The following is a 17,102-nucleotide window of genomic DNA, read 5'->3' as shown; positions in this document are numbered from 1 at the left end:
AGGTACTACTGGAGAGGCTGGATGCTGAGTGGAGAAGGAAAATCTTCGAGAGATGGCACCATGCCTATATTAAATCTACCCCACACCTTCTTGCTGTAGCCAAACTAGTGAAGTACTTTACATCTATGGGACCATCATCTGAGCCTCCCAACATCCCTTTGAGGTAGGTATTATCATTCTTCCCATTTTACAGATGAGAAAACAGAAGCTGAGAGGCATCAAGTGCCTTTCCCAAGGTAACACAGCTATTAAGGGTCCGAGGCAGGATTGGATAGCAGGTCTTCCTAACTCCAAATCCAGTACCCTTATCTCTTTGGTCACCTGGCTGCTTCTGAACCGTAATGACAATCTGTCTGTCTACAAGTGTATTCACTGAAATTCAGGCTAAAACATTTCAAGTCAAGGAGACATTTGGTGTGTTCATTTAAAAACATCTCCTTGCTTGACAGCCTCTTTATTTTCTCTTAGGAGAAGTCTGCCCTGTGCAAAATTTGCATTTTACAGAACATTTAGCTGAATGGGCCCTCAGCCTTGGCAATTGAGTAATAATTATAATATAGTGTAGGTAAATGGAACTGTTCTTTTGAAGAGCTTTCCCTGGGGTCGGAAAGCTTTAATGTTCATTTAAAATATCTGAAGCCTCTTTAATTGATTCAAATTCAGAGTTGCCAACCTATTCATTCCTAAAACTGGACTAGACAATGAACACAGCCAGCCCTAAAATATTAAGATGTGCTATCTGGATTAGTAGTTCAAAGAGATAAGGATGAAAGGCTTTAGACAGGGGCTCGCAACCTTTTCCAACATGAATACCCCTTGTTAACATCAAAAACATTTAGGGACTCTCATAAAATAGTAGTTTTATTATGGGCATCCATTGATTAGGGAAAAGCTGCAATTGATCAATCCACCATGATTTATTAGGCTTCTGCTCTGCCCCAGGCACTGTGCTCGGTGGGGTACACAAAGACAAAGAAAAACAGTCTTTGTCTTCAGGGAGCTTATATTCTATCAGCTGACGTTGCATTTACAATTACTTCAGTGACACTTGTAAATGGATCACTATTGTATTCATCTCAATAGCATCTAACATGCATCCGACAAATAGTAATACATATGTCACTCTACAGAAAGTATGCTTGCTTCCCACTTTGCTGTGGCATTGTTACAGGGTGGAGAGTGCGCTGGATTTGGAGTCAGGAAGACCTGAGTCCAAATAGCTGTATGACCCCTGGCAAGTCACTTACTTCTGTCTGCCTCACTTTCCACATCTATAAAATGGGGATAATAATAGTACCTATGTCCTAGGACTGAGGCACGAATAAAATGAGTTAATATTGTACAATGCTGGCTATTATTATTCTTTCCATATTAAGGGGGGGTGTGTGACAGAGGTATCATTTACGATGAAGAACAGGACAGGGGAGGCAGCCTGGGGAAATTAGCCCAGAGCTGTGAGACAGCTTGAGTCCAAAGAACAACTGGGTATAACTGAAATTTAACCATATTTTCATGAGTAATTTGTTGATGCTAAAGAACTAGAAAAATGCGCCAAAAACTGTATTCCAATGACTTTAAGTAACGACAAAAGAAATTACTCTAGCATATGCTTCCAAATTTGGCTTTTCCAAATATTCTAAATGTTTAAAACTACATATATATTGTCTTTGGAAAAAAACTTTGATAATTTGAAGAGGAGAGAGACTGATAGTCAAAGAGAAAAAGACAGAGAGACAGAGACATGGAGTGAAAGAGTATTTAAGTGTTTACTATGTTATGTGCTGGGCACTGTACTAAAAGCTAGGGACAGAAATACAAGCAAGACAGTTCCTGGCCTCAAGATGCTTGCATTCTAATGGGGGAAGATGACTTATAAAGAGGTGGTGGAAAGGGGACAAAGGCAACCAAGAAGGGGCATGGCCAGGAGAATGCAGCAAGTGCCTTGGGGGAGACTGGTTTCAGGCAAAAATGAGGCTGACCAGGGTGAGGGAGGGGGAAAGCCAGGGATAGAGTCTAAGTTTCCAGTGATATGGGTATAAAACAAAACATCCCTCACCCTCCAGAACCTACATACTCCTGGGGGATGCAACCTAGATAAGTAAATGCCAAGTGTGTACAATACAAACACAAATGTATCTAACTGCAGGCATCTTCTAAGACCAAAATGAAAAGCAATATTTTATCCACCTTCCCCATCTCTACTCCCCACCACCAAAAAAATTAATACCCTGATTATATCCTTACTCATAACAGTGCCCTTATGAAGGGATTTCCTAAGAAAGTTTGAGTAACTAAGATTTCCTCTTTCCCTGTAATCTGTGATGAACATAGGTCATTTTATATGATGTTTCCTGTTCAAGACAGGCAAGTCACTTTTGTCATCAATTTAACAGTTAAATGATCTGCCCTGGATTGGAGACCAGCTGAGTGATAGCAGCTGGGCTGCCATATAGACAGTGGCCCAGTTTCACTGTTTGGGGGATAGAGAGAAGGGAGGAGGGGAGAGGTGTGAGGAAGAGAGACAGATGCTCTGCTAAGGCAGTGAACCAAGATGCTGAAAGCCTTGTCAGTGGAACCAGGGAAGATGGAAGGATGAAAACATAGATTCCATCAAAAATTATGAGATAGCATTAGCAAAGCAGGGATCAACAGCAAGATGGAATTCTCAGTAACAACATTTTACATGAAAGCAAATAAAAAATACAGAGGGAAAATCCACAAGAGCTGAAAAGAGTGCAGAAATCACCCTTAATTAACAGTGGGTAATAATTTCCCTAACACAAAATGCCCAGTTTCCATATTTGAGGATTTTTAGAGATGGTTATCCTAAGAGATTGGAAATGTATATTTAGAGAGGGGATGCTGCACCTGGAAAGACCGCCAAAGATGGAGCCATAAGCTGGCTTGCCAAGAGATATGGACTTATAGATTGCTTGGACAGTATGGATCAGAGGTGACTGTGCTGATCAGTCCTACAAAGCTGTCTTTATCTCCTAAGAGAGTAAAATAAATGATGGATTGTTGTTTTGTGTTTTAAGTATTTGTTAATGTGCACTTATGAGTCTTTTGTGTTCTAGTACTTCTTTTGTGGAAGAAAAAATAAATAGTTTGTCCTATATCTGGAGAAAAAAATAAAAGAAAGGTAACCAGGGCATCTAAAGCAGCTAGATAGAGCACCAGCCCTGGAATCATGAAGACCCGAGTTCCAGAGTTCAAATCCAGCCTCAGATACTTACTAGCTGTGTGACCTTGGGCAAATTACTTACCCTCTGTTTGACTGAATCCACTGGAGAAGGAAATGGCAAACCACTCCAGTATCTTTGTCAAGGAAAACCCCATGGTCAGTATGGTCCATGGGGTCATGAAGAGTCAGACATGACTACACAACAACAACAAAATACAGGGCATCTAGATGGTACAGTGGAAATAGTACTGAAGTTGGAGCCATGAGGAGGAGCTGAAATGCTGCCTCTGATACATTCATTGTATGACCATGGGCAAATCCAGCCTTGGCCTCAGCTTCCTCATCTGTAAAATGGGGAGTAACATTAGCACCTAGGGTCCAAAGGTTGTTTCCAAAGTCATATGAGATAATACGCAAAGCAGTTTGCAAACCTTGGAGTGCTGCATAAATGCTAGCTATTTTTCATCTATACACAGCTCAATTCCCAATGGGCTTGTCATGAAAATGAATGAAGGAGCCATGGAGTCCTTTAAAGCCTTTAAAAAGAATTGAGCTGGTAAGTGCAAATTATTCAAATTAACAAGGGAGCCCAGAATGGAAAGGGAAGTATGGCAGATGCATTAGGTATAGTTATTGCCTTCTCATCTCCCTCCCTTTGTCAATTAACAAATTCCTGCCGTGGTTCTGTGAAGGATAACATAAGTCTTTTATACCATCTCTTTCCATCTGCCCTTAACACTTCATTAGTTTCAGCAGCAGAGTAAGCTTCAGCTCCTTATGCTAAGATTGTGGGAATTGAGTCTGGAAGGGAATCTGTAAATCCTACTAGCCTTATTTTACAAATAGGGAAACAGAGACCAAAACAGAGAAAGTGACTTGCTCGAAGTCACAAGAAGGTGGTATAAATAGCAGAGCCAAGGTTTTAATCTAGCTGCACTCAGGCTTTTAAAGGAAGGAGGAGGTTTCATTTTTGTCTCTGTCTCCGGTACTAAGCAGAGCACCCTGTACGTAGCTGGTGTGTAATACAAGTGTATTAGATTTAAGTTGAAGCCGAGATTATGGCTCCAAACTCTATGCCTCTCGTATCTTATATTCCGAATTTCCCTAAAAGAATTCATTGAGCATTTTTCATATCTCTCTGAAATGTGTTACAATCCAGGGATCGGGAGGAACCATCCCAGGGAAAACTAGCCACAGGTTGTTTTCCTTTCATTTCCTTATGATGCCAAGGGCATTATGGTACTTACAATGTATTTATTGGCTTAAATGGAATCACCAACATTTTGATTACTTTGATAATTATTGTGTTTAGCATTTTATAGAATAATAGAATTTGAAGCCAGAGTAGACCTTAAAGATTGTCCAGTCCAATTTCATTCTATAGATGAGGTAACTAAGGCCTGGAGATGGGAGATATCTTCCTTAAAGCCAGAGGCAGAAAGGAGCAGAGCCAAATTTTAACCTGAGTTCTCCACGCATTCAGTTATTCTATAGGTCAAATTACGTTTCCCCGACATATACCAGAGGGTTTTTAAAAATAATACCAAGGAATAGAGAAAGATCAAAGAAGGGGTAGTACCAGTGCTTAGGATAGATGGGACAAAGATAATAAAGAGAAGGTAGAGCCACGCTTTTGTGTCTGTCTTCTCTGCAAAGAGGAAAGATCATTAGACTGGAAGGAACCCAACAAAAATAGGAAGGAAGGAAATAGCAAGAAGCACCCAGCAGCCCTTGGTGAATTCAAGACACCAGACCCAGATGAATGACATTCCAATGCACCTAGAAAACTGGCTGATGGGATTGCTGAGCAACTGTCAGAGATCTTTGAAAGACAGTAGGAAAGGGAGAGATGCTGTAGGACTGGAGATGTGCAAATGTCTCCATTTTTAGGAAAGGGATCCTTCCACGAGTATTATTAGGCTCACTTTACAAATGAGGAAACTGAAACACTAAAGGTAAAGTAACTTGGCTAGGGTCATAACAGCTGTTCAATTCAGGTTTCCTAATTCTGACTCCAATGTTCATTCAATTTCACCATGCTGTCTTGATTATCAAAAGAAGCATTCATTCTTTCTTGGTGCATAATATATTAAGGAGGCATTACCAGAATATGTATTGCTGATATACAGCATAATGATAAAAGAATGTCCTGTGAAAATATACCCAGTTATTGATGGTTTGGTTATTTTTTTTTGAACTGACAATTCTTCAACTGTTAGTTGCATAAATTTGGCCGAGTCACTTTGCTCCTCTAGGCTTTAGTTTCTCATCTTTAAATTGAGGGGGTTGAAGCAGATGCCCCTTAAGATCCTTTCATACTCTAATAGTCTAAGATTCCCTGTCTTGCTTGTTGATAAACTCTGATAAACTCTGTTGTCCTAATAGTTTGTCTACACGGAACAAGTAAATTCTTTAACACTAAACTGGCCATTTTTTGTTTTACAAAGTGTAGCATTGATATGGTGAGATACAATGAGAAGAATACACAGAGTTCCACATATTTACCTAGTCAGGGATCGGGGAAGCCAAAAGCATGCTTCTATTTGTGTTCAGAAGGGTTTCCAAGGCAACCACCATATCTTGTCATTTATAATTGGAACTAGACAGCTTTCTTCAAAATGGCGACCAGAAAGGTATTGAGTTTATATCTGGAACTCTATAAATTATGATCAAGACAACGGGATACAGGTCAAGCAATCTCACCACTTCATTATGGCTTCAGCTTGCTCTCCAATCTCGAGATCTGTAGCTAGAAACTTTGGATTGTCAATGACTGCGGGGAAAATAGATTTTAAAAATAACAGGATTTGAGGATATATTCTGTAAGCTACAAATACTTAAGCATGATGAGGATAAGAAACATGAGAGGAGAAACACTAAAATGTTTTTATCCTGTTTGGCAGGTGATCAGTTAGAATGGATGTTTTTTAAAAAATGTAGGTGGATGGTTTAGGCTTTTTATGTCTGTCTCTGTAAGCAGAAAGAGGGTCACTAAGTCAAGAAGAATTTTTAGCCATGATATGGAAGGAACTCAGTTTTATTCTGCCTGCAAATATCCCTAATTTACTGTGATGAAAAGATGTCCCCAATATTAGCCCTTGTGCTGCCAAGAGACCTAGCACGCACACGTGGGCACACACACACACACACACACACACACACACACACGTCAATAAATCACAGAATGTTTGAACTGCAAGAGACCTTAGATATCATGTAGTTGAAGTCTCTCATTTTACAAGTGAAGAAACTGAGGTCGAGAGAGGTTAAGTGATGTTTCCAAGGCCACAAAGCTGGTTATTAACAGATCCAGGCCTCCTGACCCTCAGTCCAGTACCCTTTCCACTCTCCTATCTACTCCCCAGTCTAAAATTGTTTAAAGGTGCCTTCCATGATCGTGTGGCCCTCTTACTGTGCTAGGCTCCATGAGAAAGAAATATAATATGTGATCTCTACCCTCAAGCAGTGTGCATTCCAGACAAAGAGACAAAAGTAACATGCGTTAAACAATGAGATAGCACCAGATTATATAGTTTTGATAAACTGAGGAATTGACTACAAGTCCACTAAGAGATCAGAGACCTCTTTGAGCTGCAATAATCAGAAAAGACTTCATAGAATAAGTAGGACTTGACATGGACTTTGAAGGATGCACAAGACTTAGAGATTAATTTGCAAACTAATCTTATTTTGTATTTATTAGTGCTTCTCACAGTTCATTTCTGGATTTGAGGGAGATTTCTTAACCTCCCAACTCCTCAGCCTCCTTAAATCCTATTCCTTCACTACACCTCAGGTCATAACCACAAGTTTTCCACCTTCTTAATTAGAAATTCCATCATTTTTCCTTACAACCATAACCTTTCAATTATCCTCCTATTGCTTTTTGATTATTGATATTTTTGATATTCTATTTAATTATTGATATCTCCCTGTGCCTAAACCTATTCTTTGTTCTGATTAAGATTTCTAATTCTCCCACCTCTCAGAACTTTCTTGGATTATTACTTCTATTCTGACTCCATTTTCCTCCCTTTCTAATCTCAACCCAAGAATCAGCCATTTCAACTCTACACTGTCCTCCTCACTGGAAGACCTCACCTCTTTGTCTGACCACAGTTCTTCTCTTGCAAAACCCAATCACAGACTACCCATCATCTGACTCCTCTGCTCTTACTCATGAGCTCCCAAATGGAGCTGGATTAAGTCTCACACTCTGTTGACTTTACAAATTCATGTTATTCAATTGCAACTCAGCCCTTACTATACAGCAAGGTAGTCCTTTTATTTCTCCCTAATTGATTCCTTATCTCACTCTCCTCAGAAGCTATTTCAAACCTTCTCTTCTCTCCTTAAGCCTCCTAAATCTTCCACGCCCCTCCCCATTTCAACTAAAGCCCTTGCTTCTTAATTTACTGAGATGACTTAGGCCAATGTAGATGAGCTTTTTCTATTCCCCTTCTCTATGTCTCAAAACCCCTTAACACCATCCCTTCCCTCTCTGTCTCTAATAGAGAGGTAGCCCTTCTCCTTTCCGGGCCACCTTCTCTACATATGTAGTTGATTCCTTCCCTTCCCATCTTTTCCAGAAGATTGCAACCTCAATCACCACCACCACCACCCCTTGAATCTTCAACCTCTTCCTATCTACCTGTTCCTTCCCTATTGCCTTCAATATATACATAGGCTTACTTGCTCAACCTCCCCATCTGTAGAAACAAGACACCTTCACTAGACCCTGCCATCTCCTCAAACTATCATCCTATATCTCTTTTTTTCAGCCAAACACTGAGAAAAAACTTTCAAACACTGTCTTTACTCACTATCTACACTTTTCCTCTTACTCACTTCTCAGCCCTTTGCAATCCAGCTTTTGACTCAATCACTCAACTGAAACAGCACTCTCCAATTTACTAACCATCTTCCAATTGCCAAATTGGATGGTCTTTTCTCAGTCCTCATCTTTCTTTACCTATCTGCTTCATTTGATATTGACTACATTCTCCTCCTACTCTCCTCTCTGGATTTTTGTAACCCTACTTTCTCCTTGTTTTCCTGTCTGAACACTTCTTTGCCTGCTTTCCTGGCATATCTTCCATATCACACCCACTAATTGTGGTTGTTCCCTGAGGTTCCTCTCTAGGTCCTAGTCTCATCTCCCTCTACATTGATGACTTCATCTTCACCCTTGAATTTAGCTATCATATTTATGTATAGGATGCATATATCAATATGAGAGCATTAAGATGTCAGCTCAAACCAGGAGGGAAAATCTGATGTCACCCAAGGAGATGTCTTCTCTCTGAAGTCTCTAGGGAGGAGGAAGGAAGGAAGGAAGGAAGGGAGGAAGGGAGGGAGGGAGGAAGGGAGAGGGAGGGAGGAAGGAAGAAATTATATACTTTTGTGAAAACAGGATTACATATCATTTCAGCATCACCTATGGCCCCCTGGACTTTTCAAACCAGATGTCTCAAAGACATCTCAACATATCCAAAACAGGACTCAAACCATCTTGTCTTCCAAACTTCATTATTTCTGTTGAAGAAATTATCATCCTTCTAGTCCCTCAGGTCCATAATTATCCTGAACTCTTTACTCTCCCACACCCACACATCCAATTAGTTGATAAATCTTGTTGTTTCTACCTCCACAACATCTCTTGCATCTGACTCCTCTCTAGTCACAAAGCTACCACTTTAATGAGACCTTCATCACCTTTTCTAGAGTGATGCCACAGCCTCCTAATTAGCCTACCTGGCTCAGGTCTCTCCCCACTCCAATCCTTCCTCCACATTGCTGCCAAAATAATTTTCCTTAAGCACAAGTATAACTATGTCACTTCCCTTATGCAACATCCTCCCATTTCTCCCTATTGCCTCTAGGATCTGATGCAAATTCCTCTGTTTAGCTTTTAAAGTCGTTCACAGCCTGGTATCAATCTGTCTTTTTTACTTCACTGGATGTTAAGCCCTATCCTGAAGTCTGAGATCCAGTTGAACTGCTCTTTTGTCTGTTCCTCAAACATAACAGACCACCTCCAGCCTCTGGACATTTGCACTAGCCATCCTATGTGACTATAATACATTCCATCTTTACCTCTACCTCAGAGTCCTTCTCTTCCTTCAAGACACAGCTCAAGTACTGCCTTCTACGTGAAGCCTTTCCCCACCCTACCCCTATCTGCTAATGTTTTCCCTCTCATACCACTTTAGTTTTTTAACTATTCTGTATTCATTTAGATGTATCACTTTTCATTTGTTTTGAATATACATGTACATGTATTTGCTTTCTTCCCTCATTAGAATGTAAGCTCCTAGTGACAGCAAATTGTTTCATTGCCTAGAAATGTCTAGCACAGAGCCTGACACATAGTTGGAACTTAATACAAGCCTGTTGATTGATTGATTGAGACACAACTCACTCCCACAGAGAGTTTAAATGTATTGATAGCAAAACAAAGTATATGGCAGCACCACCTTCTATATGAAACTTTTCAGATTCCTGTCAGCGGCTAGTGCCCACAATCCCCAAACTATCATCATTATGTATATGTTTAAAATACACATACACATGTCTCCCTTATGCTATAAACATGTGTCAGGCACTATGCTAAGCCCTGTGGCTACAAAGAAAAATATAGTCTTTGCCTTCAGGGAGCTTACAATCTAATGGAATAGATATGATAGCATGGTAAGACTTATACAATCTGTTGGTATGTAAGTTCTTTGTGAGAAGAAACTGTTTTGCTTTTGTCTTTGTATGCCCAGAACTTAGCACCATGCCTTGCACATGCGCTTGATAAATGTGTGTTGATCTTGCCATTGCTTGATTAATTATGAATTAATTAACTATGCACCGGACTGTGACATAGCTACCCTAATTTCTTTTGTGCTGATTCTAGGTTTATAGAATCCTAGATTTAGAAAGGTCATCTAGTCCAACTCCCTCATTTTGTAGGTGAGGAAATAGGGGTAGAGACAGACTAAGTGGTTTGTCCAAAATGAGAGATTTTAAATAACAGAGCTGAGTCTTGAGCCAAAGTCCTTTGACTTCAGTGTGGAAAGATCTTTGGACTGGAACTAGCTCGGCACTATGTGAAATCTCATCAGGAGCTGTCCAGCTCTTCAGTGCTGAATACTAATGGTGAGTGGCTCCCTTCCCTTGTTAAACTTCAGAATAAACAAGCTAGGTTAAAACTGTATCAAACCAGGGTAAGAAAACCCCATGTGCCTAGGATCCTGCCAGCACGAGCCAGAAAAGAATATGAAATGGGTTTGGTAGAACTCCTTCATTTCTTAGTGGTTACATTCTGTGACTTCATTAGTCACTCTGATATTCCGGTTAATGCTCCCTTCCCCCTTCTCCTCAAAGTAGAGGCCAAATTTAATCAGACTGCCTCAATGCTTCTTACTTTCCCTAAAAAACAAAAACAAAATCTTTTAACTTGTTCAAAACATTGCCGTATAATTGTGAAATGCTTAGTGGTAGCGTGGAAAATGTGTCATTTTGTGTTCTACTCCATGATATAAACAAAAACTGACAAGTGTTCTTTTTGTGTAATAGGGAATAGATCTTTCCCTGACAAAAGATGTCTTCATTTGATTACTCAAAAGCATATTCATTTTATTTAGGATTACAGCAGAGATCTGAAATTTACAAAAATATGCCATGTAATCTAGCAGTACTTTTTGAAAATGAATTAATGCTTCCCTATTTCTGAATATTGAGATGTTCATTGCTAAGATAAAAATAAAAAGTATCTTGGCATTTTTTTTCAAAGGTCTACTCCTTCATCTTTACTTTTCTATATTCTTCTAACTATGAATTTAACAACCATCAACAGAAACATCAAATAAACATATAAAACAAAAGGTGAAATTTTATCCGAAGCCTTTAACCTTAACAAAGCAGAACTAGGTAATGATAAAACAACCATGAAAATTCTTTTGGTCTGTGCCTCTTCCAGACTTTCCTCAAATCATGCCTCCTTCAGAACCGGTTTTCTTTCCTACTTCTCTTTATTTGTTTCGTATAGAGGAAGTCTGTGTACATGCAGCTCTGCCTCTGTATTTCCTCTGTATCAGCGAACATAGATATTACCAAAAATTCTTGAATGCTTCATATTTCTCTTTTTCTAGTGGCATAATATTCCATTACATAAACTTTCCATAATTTATTTGGCCATTCTCCAGTTTTTAGACATGACAGTTGTTTCCAGTTTTTTGCTGCCACAAATAGAATAGCTATGAATATTGCTGCACAAATAAGTATATGTTGTGAGATATAGATCCAACCTTTTTCTTTTTGTTTTTTCTTTTCCTTTTTTTGCTATACAACTATATAATCAGTAGTTTTTATTGAATAGTGATCCCATTTCCCAGTTTTTAAATGTAGGTTTGTCAAACATTAATCTTTACTATTTGCTGAGTTCTACTTCTGTATTCTTTATTCTGTTCCATTCATCTAGTTCTCTATTCTTTTTCTAGGAAAAGACAGCTTTTGTTATTATTAATTTAGCACACATTTTGAAATCTCGTGATGCTAGTCTCTCTTCATTTTTTCACTTCTTTAAGTTCTCTATTTTTTCATAAGAATTTTTCACAAAAATCTAATTCTAGGAAATAACCTACTGGTATTTCATTGAAGCTGAAAGTCAGTTTGGGAGACATTCACACTTCTACCATTTTACCTCCATAGAGTGATAAAAATATTTTTTCTTTATGCTTAGATTTGACTATGTATGTCATTCATCTACTTAAAAACTCCAGTAACTCTCTATTGACTTTAGAATAAAATATAAACTCCAGTTTGGCTTTTAAAGCTTTTCATAACTTGGCCCAACCTATCTTTCCAGAGTCCTTATATATTATGCCCCCTTTTGATATTCTGATTCAGCCAAACTGGTCTTCTCTTTGTTCCTTACACATGACATTCCATTTCCAATCTCTGTGCCTATCCCCTATGAATGAAATGTGCTCTCTCCTTATCTCTGCCTCATACACTCTACCTCCTTTCCCTTAAGGTGCAGATCAAGCACCATTTTCTACAGGAAGAGTTCCCTAATACTCCAACTACTAGTGTCCTCTCTCTCCAACCATATTGTATTTAACTACCTTGTATGTATGTTGTATGTATTATATAAACCCATCCATCCAGATACACATACACAGTGTCCCCCAATAAAATGTAAGCTCCTTGAAAATTGGGACCATTTAATTTTGTATTTGTGTGCTAGAATGCATGACACAGAGTAGGGGCTTAATTATTTGTAAATTGATCCCCTAATTATTCCATTTGTTCACCCTACTCATGAGCAAGGATTATGTAATACTTGTTCAATCCATTCTTGATTTCTATCAAAAGCTTTTTGGAGCTATCTTTATATATGTCTCTGGTAAGTCCTGATAAGTTAATGCCCAGATATTTGCTACATTTTGTCATTATAATTTCTTTTGATCCTTACTGATGATATATAGAAACGTAAATGTCTTTTCTAGGCTTCTCTTGTGTTCTGCTGCCTCGCTAAAGTTATTCATGATTTCCATTTTTTTGAGAGTGGAGGTGGTCCCATGCCTTTGATTTTCTAAATATATTTTCTAATTATATTACCTGCAAATGACTCTTTTCACTTCTTCGTTGCCAATGCTAGTCTATTTAGCTTTGTCTCCATGCCTTATTGCTAAAATTTAAATATTTTGCTAAATGTAAGTGGATAAAATAGACATCCCTAGTCACAGCTGTCTCTAATGAGAATGCTTTTCATTTCTCCTTTGTATATGGTAGCTCCTGGTTTCAAATATGTGCTTCTTTAATCAGATCATGGAAAGATACTTCCCTACTTATATTTTAATATCTTTTAATGTAAATGTGTTCTATTTTATCAAAGACTTTATCTACAACTTATAAGATCATATAGTCTTTACATTTTTTCTCTTGTTAATGAGGTTTATTGTATGTATTGTTTTCTTGTTATCAAACCACTTTTTCATTCCAATTATAAATCCAAATATGAATTTGTCACAATGGGTAATTTTTTATGTATTTCTATGTTCTATACACAATTCTGTTATAATGCTTGTTTTGAAAATGTAAATTTGTTCCAGTATGCTTGATATATTAGGGAACAATTTGATAGAATGTGAATTTCTTATTTGCTTATAAATGATCTTATCCTCAAGAAACAGTGAGAATGCAAGATACTTCACCACTCACAATAACTCACAAACTACAACGCTTCCAATGCCCTGTTCTACAAGCAAAGTTCAGATCTTTTTCAAGATAAAGTGTCATATTTATCATAGATCTCCTGATGCAATTAGAAGCTATGGATAGAAGAGGGCAGGCCTACACCTATGATCTCCATTGCACTCCTCTTCTCCCCACCTATGGTCCCACAAGTTGTGGCACTAAAGCCAACCTTATTGGCCCTCTGGTTGGCCAACCATGGCTGACCTTTGCCAGCCCAGACAAGCTGAGAAGCAGCCCCAAGCTTTGGACACTATTTATTGTAGTATTCATGTATTTCTCAACCATTAACATGTATAAAACTGTCCTACCATTTTTATTAGGTTTCTATCTTTCCTTTACGTATTACTAAGTTGTTAAGTATTATTCTCCTGTAATATCAATTAAGTTGGGACTTTTTACTGTTTTAGAATAATAAATTAAGTATCTTTGATTGAGTCTTACTAGATGCAAAGCCCCAGGCCTAAACCCCTGTCTATTAGGTGTTAAGCCTATCTGGGCACAAAGCCCTCAGGGTCCTAAGGGGAGTTGCTAAAACCAGAGCCAATAGTAGGAGCCTAAGTTCTAGTCACTCAAATGACATTTGATGACAGCTAAAGAGTATATAAAAAGAGAGAACAGAGCTATTTGCTGGGGCTCTCACTCACTGGAAGAGTAGTGTGACTGAAAGAGACTCTGGGCAGCTGTTACGAGCCCCCCAGCTTGTAAACCCAGTTGTTGGGACTTTGTTAAACCCTGGTAACTATGCACTGAGATTTGAATCAGACAAGGTCTGTCTGTTGATGTTTATAATTTGTTTGTATTTGCTCTGAAGTTCAGGGTGCTGGCTTTTTCCCCTGAACTAAGTGAATGATATTTGTATGTTGGATTGAAAGTAGGATTGTTAACCCCTTATAGTTACTTTCCTTAGTAAAGCAGATCAAAGAACGTGTACTGGCAGCGTTCTTGTTGTCGGACTTGTGTTGGTCTTTCACCCCCACAGCAGCTGCTAGCCAAATTGTTGCAACATCTCTTAACTCCATTTTTGTCATAAGCCTTGTGGTTTTTATTGCATCATTTTGCATAACATGGTGCTTTTTAAGAATGTATATAGCAGAGATGATTGTATTCATGCATACTTCAATTATCCATGTTCACTGATGATATTGATCTAAAACTTCCTTTCTCAGTTTTGACTTTCTGTGTTCAGTTTAGGGATCAATACTATATTCACTTAATGGCAAAAACACAGACAAAAATTAAGTTACAAGACAGCTCTTTGGCCATCCAGACCAACTCTTACCTGGAAAAGATTCTCCACTACAACACATTCAACCAACGGTACATCAGGCACTGAATAAAGACCTCCCATGAGGGATAATCCACTGCTACCCAAAAGAATCCTTTCCTTTTTTAGACAGTTGTGATTATTAGGAATTTTTTCCTGAAATCAAGTCTAAATTTGCTTTGTTGCTATTTCTACATTCTACCTATTGCTCTCAGTTCTGCCTTTTGGAGCCAAATAGAACAAATGTCATCCCACAGATAGGTGGTGAAGTGGAAAAAGTGCTGGGCCTGGAGTCAAGAAGACTTGAGTTCAAATGCAGCCTCAAGTCCTTACTAGTTATACATCTCTAAGCAAGTCACTTAACCTCAGTCTGCCTCAGTTGCTTCAATTATAAAATGGGGATAATAGCACCTTCCTCACACTGTTTTTGGAAGAATCAAATGAGACATTATTTGTATAGTGCACTATGCCTAACACATAGTAGGTGCTTATTAAATACTTGTTCTCTTCCTCCCTCCACTTATGCTTCAAGTACCTGCAGGCAGCTAACAAGTCACTCTCCACTGAGCTTTCTTTTCTCCGTGCTAAACATCCCCTGTTCCTTATAACAACAATTCAGCTAGCAGTTGTTTTGGAGTGAAAGACCAACACAAGCCCAACAACAAAAGCTGCCACTACAGGTTCTTTTGATCTGCTTTACTAAGGAAAGTAACTGTAAGGGGTTAACAATCTTACTTTAATCCAACATACAAATATAACTCACTTAGTTCAGGAGGAAAAGCCAGCAACCTGAACTTCAGAGCAAATACAAACAAATTACCAAGAGAGACAATATAAACAATATAAACAATAAATCACAATTCATAGTTACCAGGGTTTAACAAAGTTCCAACATCTAGATTTATAAGCCGGGGGACTCTTTATTTGTTTGTTTTTGGGTTTTTTTGGGGAGGGTGGTTCTGGTCTGGCTTTATTAGAAGGACCTTAAGAACTGGGTGAGGGTGTAATGGCAGAAGTGGGCTGGAGAAGGTTTAAATGGGGCTAAGGTGGAGTGGGAAGTGGAGGGGATTCCTTCAATGCTAAGGCAGGGGAGAAGAATAGGGGAAAAATGGGGAGGAGAGGCAGGATGGTATCTGGACTCAAAGTGAGGTACAAGGCAGAAAGCTAGCAGGAGGGGCTCAGAAAGGAGCTTCCTGGGAAGTGCGAGCAGCCATCAGGGCCCCTTTCAGTTGTTCATAAGTGATAAACATCACTACATTCCAGGAGCCCAAGCGGAGGAAGGAAGGCATGAACCCTTTGTAGAAGGCTTGGGGTCCCTCCTTCCAAAGCATGGTGAGGGTGCAGTGGCCAGCACTGGCATACTAGCCCACAGCAGAGTTCATGTATCTCGTCTTGACCACAACCACAGGGGAAGCAATGATGGCAGTGCAGAAGCCAGTCCCAAAGGCTGATGTGAAGTGTCATGGAAGGTCATCAGTCATGAGATGGGCCTTCAGGAGGGCATCTTTGATGAGATCATAGGTCACCAACTCAGCACAGTTGACGATAGCATTGTGGGCAACACTGGGTAAAGTTCCTTGCCATAAGCCCTGAAGGCCCTCCTCTCAGGCAATAGTCTTATAGGCATCCAATGTACCCTGGTATCTCCACCTGCCACCTGCACAAGCCTGGGCCTGGAAACGTACCTTTACCACATCTGTGGGTTGGGCTACACCCGCTGCCAGTGCCCCTGTGGTGCAGCCTGCCAAGAGACGGCTCCCAGTGCCTGCATGCTCAGGTCCCTAGTGTAGAACTGCTTGACAGAGTGAAAAGGCCAATGTGGACAGTGGCAAAACTCTTCTGGCACTGCAACCCAGCCACCACCAGCCCATTGTACAGACTGCCAGGGCCCTCAGTCTTCACCATGGTCAAAATGGTGCCCATGACACCCCAATACTGGGCATTGGTAGAAGAAGCTCAGATGGCCCCCTGACTCTCTCCTTGAATCTGCAGCCAGACTTTGGCTGTGTCCAGGGAGAAGGTGATGAGGTCAGCAATGCAGGCAGTGGTGTCAGCCCCAAGGAACTTTACGGTGGCTGTTGGAGGCACATCTGTAGGCTTAAATCCAACCATTATGAATACTGGCTTTCTGCTACTTCCCAGGAGGCTGAGGAGAAATGGAAAGATAGCCTCCACTGATTGAGCAAGACAAGACAGAGGAACTCTGCTGGAGTACTGATCTGGAGGGTCTCATGATGATGGCACCTTGATCAAGCTTCTCTAAAGGTGTTCCGCTGTTCAAAGTTGCTCATGGCAACCATGGCCCACTTCCCTTGATTTTCCATGGAAAGTTGTTGGGAAACTGAACACCTCCTCCAAGGCTGAGATCTCCTAGGGACCCAGCAAAGAGACAGCCAGGCAGCTCCT

The 17,102-nt window shown here is 39.7% G+C and overlaps 1 pseudogene; it reads right to left on the bottom strand.

Moving 5' to 3' along the window:
- Positions 1-15,874: 15,874 nt before the first annotated feature.
- LOC118851912 lies at positions 15,875-16,808 on the bottom strand (annotated as a pseudogene).
- Between the last annotated feature and the right edge of the window lie 294 nt (positions 16,809-17,102).

This window comes from Trichosurus vulpecula, chromosome 5 (assembly GCF_011100635.1).
Source record: "Trichosurus vulpecula isolate mTriVul1 chromosome 5, mTriVul1.pri, whole genome shotgun sequence".
Taxonomy (NCBI): Eukaryota; Metazoa; Chordata; class Mammalia; order Diprotodontia; family Phalangeridae; genus Trichosurus; species Trichosurus vulpecula.
The sequence above is the reverse complement of the archived record's forward strand: the minus strand, read 5'-3'. Positions and strand labels throughout refer to the sequence as shown.